Source organism: Pezoporus flaviventris, unplaced genomic scaffold (genome assembly GCF_033815535.1).
Source record: "Pezoporus flaviventris isolate CSIRO_AGI_PZ_B2104156 unplaced genomic scaffold, CSIRO_AGI_Pfla_v1 ptg000002l, whole genome shotgun sequence".
NCBI lineage: Eukaryota > Metazoa > Chordata > Aves > Psittaciformes > Psittacidae > Pezoporus > Pezoporus flaviventris.
The window spans coordinates 3,261,756-3,268,835 of NW_026892550.1; positions in this window are offsets into that span (position 1 = coordinate 3,261,756).

Below are 7,080 nucleotides of genomic sequence, written 5' to 3' on the forward strand. Positions count from 1 at the left end.
AAATGTCCCTGGGAGCAGCGAGGGCAGCCGGCGGGATAGGTAGGGAGCCGGGGCAGCTCCAACATCTCCCAGATATCCCTCCCGCTGCTGCTTCGCCTTCGGCTGCTGCTCTGCCAGCGACTTTGGATCTGCTTGGAAGAAGTGTTCTGCAGCAAAAGGGCTGCCCTGTTTTCCAAAGGGATAACAAGGGAGCCCGGATGTGTGGGTAGTTCCTACCAGCCCTGGGCTGCTTTCTGCCTGCATCCCAAAACCCCCTTAACTCCTCTTGCTCCAACATGCTGTCCCAGTGTGGCAGGGCCAGGGGTCTCAGCAGAGCAGGAGGGAGGGAGGGATGGAGAGATGCAGGGACTTGCCTCTGGTCACAGTCAGAGCTGTGGCACGTCTAGGGATAAACTGCATTTCACAGGGTTGTAGGAAAACTCAGGACAGAAGGGACCTCAGGAGATCTGTCAGTTTTAACAGTATCTCTGTTATTGAGGCTTCTGTTCTTAAGTCACCTAAACCCCTTAGACACGAAGTCATACTGAAAATCAATGGGGTGTAAGCCCTGAGATGCTTGAGTTCACTGAAGAGAAAGGGATGTTGGTTCCTAACCTGCTTCTCCCATGGCATGTCACCCTGGCAGCCACCAGCGCTACATGGGGTGGGCAGAGGGAGCTTCTAGTGACCAAGGTGAGGTCCATGAAGCAAGACAAGCTCTGCCTGATGGCTGATGTCCTCTGCTTTGTGCTACTGTGGCCAGGCTGCCCCAAAGCAGACACAACAAGGTGGAGAAACTAGAGGTACCGGAGATAGTACTAGAGAAGATGATGGGTCCCAGGTCAGCATCACCCCCTGCCTGTGGTGGTGCTGACAAACTGCTCTGATATCCTCAGCTAGAGCCTCTGAATTATTGCTACTAGTGACAGAGCATGCCCTAATGGCCCTTTTCTCCATCTTTTGTCTCCAAGTTCCTCTAACTCGCAAGGGTGAGAGCCAACAAAGGGGTTTTTGGTTATCCTGGTTTCTCCCAAGTGTCCCAATGAGCGGCAGTGGCACTAGGCCCTCCAGCAGCATCTGTCTTTCAGTGGAAGCCTACGTTAAACACTTAGTGCCTCTTCTCACAAGAGAAGGAGGATTAAGCCCAAGATCTTGGCCAAACTTCAGTCTTATCCATTAAATGCTGCCTACTTAAAATCCTCCTGCTGTTCCAGATTGACTCCATGGACCAAATCCATTTACCAGGGGGTAAATAGATGAAGTTCTTTGAAAACAAAATCATTTTCAGCCACTTACACCATTTGTTTTTCACATCTTGCCCTTAAGGCGCATGTATTTTCTGGGTGCTGGTTATGTAGCTGCTCCCTTGGCGGTGGTTGTATTACGGAGTGCTTCCAAGAAGAAACCTAAACCTGAGTGTCCCCAGTCACGTAACTGCCTGTCAGACCTTCCTCTTCTCTGCTTTTAGTATCCTCGTGGTTATGGGCATCACGGGAGAGCTGGGGAGGCCCGAATCAGGCTGAGTCACCATGGTCCTTGTCCCTCAGGGTGACGCACTGTGTGGTGCACACAGTCCGTCCCCCTCTGCGTCCTGTTTGCAGACAATACAGCAACGACAGACGCTGAGTAGATGCAAACCTGCACCGAGTGCATGAACCTGCTTTCATTTCATTAGTAGAAGTAGTGCAAGCTGCCTGAGGACTCTCTTGTATCATAGAATCACAGAATCACAGACTGGTTTGGGTCGGAAAGGACCTTAAGATCATCCAGTTCCAACCCGCTACCGTGGTCGGGGATGCCTCACATTAGACCATGTCGCCCAATGCTCTGTCCAAGCTGGCCTTGAACACTACAGGGATGGAGCATTCACCACTTCTTTGGGCAGCCTGTTCCGGTGCCTCAGCACTCTCACAGTAAAGAACTTCTTCCTTATACCTAACCTGAACTTCTCTTGTTGAAGTTTAAACCCATCACCCCTTGTCCTATTGCTACAGTCCCTGATGAAGAGTCTCTCTCTGGCAACCAATCATCTGATTGAGTTGCTCCTTTTCACCTTAGAAGTGGTTGAACATAAAACTTACTTGAGACTAAACTGAAGGGAGAGGTTTAAACTCCAATGAAAAGGCCCAATACAACCTCTTCTACCAGCTGAAAGTTACTCTTTCAGTTAAGCAAGGATGAGTTTCCTGCAGAGTAAATCCTGTCCTTCACAGCACAAGCCACAGTAGCCCCAGAGTCACTGGCACGCTTTCCACATGCAGTGGAGGTGGGCAGTGATGCCTAAGGTCACAGACATCACCTTAACTCTGCAAATTAAAGCAAGTGGGGCCATGCTGGCATCAGTATTCAGGTTAGGAGCAGCATGGCCTTGTGCCAATGCACTGGAGCAGCACACCTTTCGGGACTGAATGCAACAGCATCTCCAGGCAGTGCTGGCTGCTCTGGGCCATATGGATGCAGGAGCTCATTCTATGCACCAAAATGATGGCATGAGGTAGAAAACGGAGGGAATCGCCTGCAGAGTAAAGGAGCATGGTTGTGAGTTGTAGTGAAGCTTCTGACCTTTCCTTCCTGCAGACCACTTCATGTCAGCCCTGTCTGCACTCAGAGTTACATCATTTTAGCAGTGCTGCAGTGTCCTGCAGCATAGATGCAGGTAAGGGAGGTGCTTGCCCTAAGCTGGTCTCTGGGTGAAACACCTCAGTGGGTGTTAGTCTGCTCTGCTAAAAGTTAATGTGGTTGAAAGAAATGTATGTTCAGACAATATGTTTTTTAAAAGGATAAATAAGTAGAAAGGAAAAGGAAATGGTAGCAATATATTGTCAAGATTTAATGGGAGGTGCAGTCTAGGGTGTTTGAAAGGGGCAAAGATGTGCTGCAGGTGGGTGCCAGGGAGGTGTCTCCAAAGCAGAGCCCAAAGGACAGGACTTCTTCCCTAGGAAAGCATCCTGAGCATCTCTGAAAGGTGCTTCAGCTGGTGACAGCTTTGTACACTCTGCAAAACATAGCACACTTCCAACCCCTGTGATAAAACAGAGCTCTGCGCTTGTACGAAGGAACATCTACTCTCTTGTGTGCTTTCCAACATCCTCAGGCAAGAGGAATTACTTTAAAACACTGTTGAAGAGCAAAAACCTAAAGTCTGATTGCAAGTGACAGGCCGAGTATATCAATGTGAAGTTGAGTCATCAAAGTGAGATTGAGTCACAGCCTTGAGCCTTCTTCTTTCAACGTTTCAATGTGTGTCGTGTACTCTGACATTATCATTAGGAGCTTGACAGCATTGGAGTCTTTCTTGGGAGCTAAAAAAACACAGTGTGTGTTTTGAAGCGTGGAAGATAGAAGAAAGGAGAAGAGGAGAACTTTTCTCTTTCTCTGCCATAAAAATTCCATCAGGAGCACATTCTTGTATTGTGAAGTATTTAAACAACAACAACAACAAAAAGGAATCAAGAAAAAGCTTGGCAGGATTAAAGTTTGTCCAGTCCCAAATCCGGGGAAAAAAAGAAAGAGAAAAAGAAGAATTAAAAAAATGCAGTGTTTTTATAGTTCTATGAAAAATGCTTCTTAAAAAGCAGCAATTGGAGAATATAGGCAGAAAAGGAGAGAAAAACTGAGAAAAAGCTGCTGAACACATGTCTATTATTAGTGAAGAGAAGAAAAATTTCTCCAGCATTAGGAAAACCCTGTAGCATTGCTAAGTACCCATAAAATGTACAGTGGGAGTTGCAAGAACCAGTAAAGTTGGTGGTCTCTCATCAGTGGGGGTTTTTAAAGCTATTTGGAGACTTGGCGAATGTGCATGGGCAGGATTATAGGATAGTGCTCTTGGATCATATGAAACTGAGGAAGGATAGTGAAATGAGGTAAGAAATGAGAATTATTCACACCCAGTGTACATTGGAGACGTATCTGTCATTGACTTCAAACTGAATTTCTTTTTAAATGCTTGGGTTTTTTACTTGACACAGTCCATATGCACTCAGAGGGAAAAGTGCTAATGACAGTCTGCAGCTTAAGGTTATTCTCTAAATGATTACATTTAATCCTCCTCTCCTCTCCTCTCCTCTCCTCTCCTCTCCTCTCCTCTCCTCTCCTCTCCTCTCCTCTCCTCTCCTCTCCTCTCCTCTCCTCTCCTCTCCTCTCCTCTCCTCTCCTCTCCTCTCCTCTCCTCTTTCTCTCCTCAGCTTAAAGAGGGGCTGTAAGAGTGATCCAAGGTCTGAACAATATGTGTTGGCAGTGTATCTCAGCAAAGAACAAAGCGTGAGGTGCTCATGGCCCATTCACATCGCTGCTGCTCAGTCGCTTTCTAGCCCATCAGAAAGAAGTGCAACGATTTCCAGAGGCAGAGCAAATGAGGCTTGTGATAAGAGCTATGTAGTTATGCTGAACATAACAATCTTTGCAATATATTACCTAAAGGAGCCTGTGCTGCTTGAATTCTGTAAGCAAAAGCTGGGCATCTTTTAAAAGTATGTTATGGTTTAAGCTGTGGACTTGCTGCAGGAGTTGTGGTATGAATTTATGTGGAAAGCTGGGCTAAATGCTGATGCGGGATCCCCCTGGCTGCAATAGCCTTGAATCCCAATCAGGTGTCTGACTGTCTGAAACATCAGTGCACGTGTTGTTGGAAGGCATTGGGTGCTCGGTAGCCTTGCAGGTTGGTTTGGATGAGCTCTGCTGCACATCAAGAGGCTCAATTTTATAAGAGCCATTTTATTTAGAATCTTTAAGAGCCTGAAGTTCTCAGCCTAGCCCCAGTGGAAGTACTGTGTTACCCAGACCAACACTGCAATGCCTCCCTCCTGCTGTAGCAAGGTGAAAGACGCATCTCCTCTAACCTGCCAGAAGGCTGAGCCACGTGTTATACAGTGACCCTGGAGCCACCAAGTCCAAGGACAACTCTTCCATTGACTTCAGCAAGAGCAGATAAGGTCTCCTGCATTGCAGGGATGTGAGATGGGATGTTGGATAGCTGGGGAAGGACCTGCAAAACCCTCAACTCTTTCTCCATCCATGAGCTAATCCACGGGTTTATGCAGTTGTACTGCCAGCTGGACTGGCTTCAGCCCGATCTGACCTCATCCATCACTGACACCAGTAAAAGTCCTCCCATTTGTTTGTTTAGGTTGTTCGTGTGGTCAGGAGAGGGGTTGTGTGTAGAGGTGGACACGAGGTAGTCCCAGCTCTGCCAAAACTTCTCTTGTGGGTTGCTCCCTCTGGTGCTTCTGGTCTCTTGTGGACTCTGGCACGGAGCAGTACCCTGTCCTTCCTCACCCTGACCCAACTCCTCACTGTGGTCCCTGTGCCCTACAGCACCAACAAGATACCCAGTGTCAGCATTAGCTCAAACTCCTCCTCCTTTAACCAGTCAAGGCAGTGAGAGCTGAAGTAGATAGTATTTTCTAGGCTTGTCAAACAGTTACTCTTTACATCTAGACAAAAGATACACAGGATCATGCAAACAGCCTCGGGCTTCCATCTGCTTAGTTTCCCCGCTGAGCATCCTTTGAGCTTTGCCGATCTTCTCTTTGGAGTGTCAGGTCCCCTTTCTCAGCCTATCTCCCTCCAGCGTTGCTTTTCCCTAGTCAGTGAAAGCAAGCTTGTTCCTCTTGTCTCCCCATCACTTGATATTCCTGGTCAGCCACAAATCCTGCCCTGTTCCTGCACCACTTGGTTTACTCAAGTTCTTGGCCAGCTCTGAAATGCCGATAGGCAAGAGGATAACATGACCTTGAATAAAGGTGTCTTCAGTGACAGTGTATGCATAGTGACAAATGGCATGGCAAAACCAGTACTAAAAATCTCTATGGAGAAATTGTGGCAGAAAAGAGAACAAAAAAGGATGAGGTGGCAAAGTCTTTCACTTAATATTCTTTTGGGCTAGAAAAAGGACAGTGGACCTTAAACAGAACACAGGTACAGTCTCTTTTTGAGTTCAAACCTATGTATTTTGGATGGAAGTTTACTTCTGTGGGTGAGGGCAAAGCACTTGTTTGCCAGATTTTTTTAGTGGTGGCTGTTGAATGTAGTTTGCAAAGGCCCAAAAATTCCAAAGTGGTTACAATTCTCTTAGTGGTTACAATAAAGAGAGCAAAATTAGAGACACTTTTATTATAAACTCTCTAGTCAAATGCTTCAGGTGTAAAAGAGCTTTTAATGGTGAGGAGGGAAGAGTACTACTATGGGAGCTTCATTAATGTAAGCCATGTGCCTACATCTCCTGTGGGCAATCACAATGATGGTGCAGAAAAGGAGGTTTGAGAAGGTAGGGGGTTCCCAGAGAGGTTTATCTTCATGAAGGAGGTCTTATCACCTGCTAAAGTTTATTATTTTCTACTATTAACCATTCATCAGAAGGGCTGAATTTGGTATTTTCACGCAAAACTTCATGTAGCAGCCTGTTTCTGGTTAGGTTTGAACTTCACGCTGGGATCCGTTACTTTAGAGGCATATTAGTGAACAGAGACATGGGAGTCCAAATTCATACTGTTTTGTAGTAGAAAGATTGTAAGAAACTGTGCAGAGCGGTCCTACCCATGGGATATCATCCCAGCTTAGCCAACAGCTAAGGGAACTCGAACTAAAGGTTGAGTTTGGACTGTGGTGTTTAGTATCATAGAATCATAGAATAGTTAGGGTTGGAAAGGACCTTAAGATCATCCAGTTCCAACCCCCTGCCATGGGCAGGGTCACCTCACACTAAACCATGTCACCCAAGGCTCTGTCCAACCTGGCCTTGAACACCGCCAAGGATGGAGCATTCACAACCTCCCTGGGCAACCCATTCCAGTGCCTCACCACCCTCACAGTAAAGAACTTCCTCCTTGTATCCAATCTAAACTTCCCCTGTTTAAGTTTTAACCTGTTACCCCTTGTCCTATCACTACAGTCCCTAATGAAGAGTCCCTCTCCAGCATCCCTATAGGCCCCCTTCAGATACTGGAAGGCTGCTGTGAGGTCTCCACGCAGCCTTCTCTTCTCCAGGCTGAACAGCCCCAACATTCTCAATTTAGTAGTTATGCTGGAGCTCACCACCATTACTATTTTAAGCCCATTTGGACTCATTTGTAATATTTTGAATCCCGTATCTCATTTGTG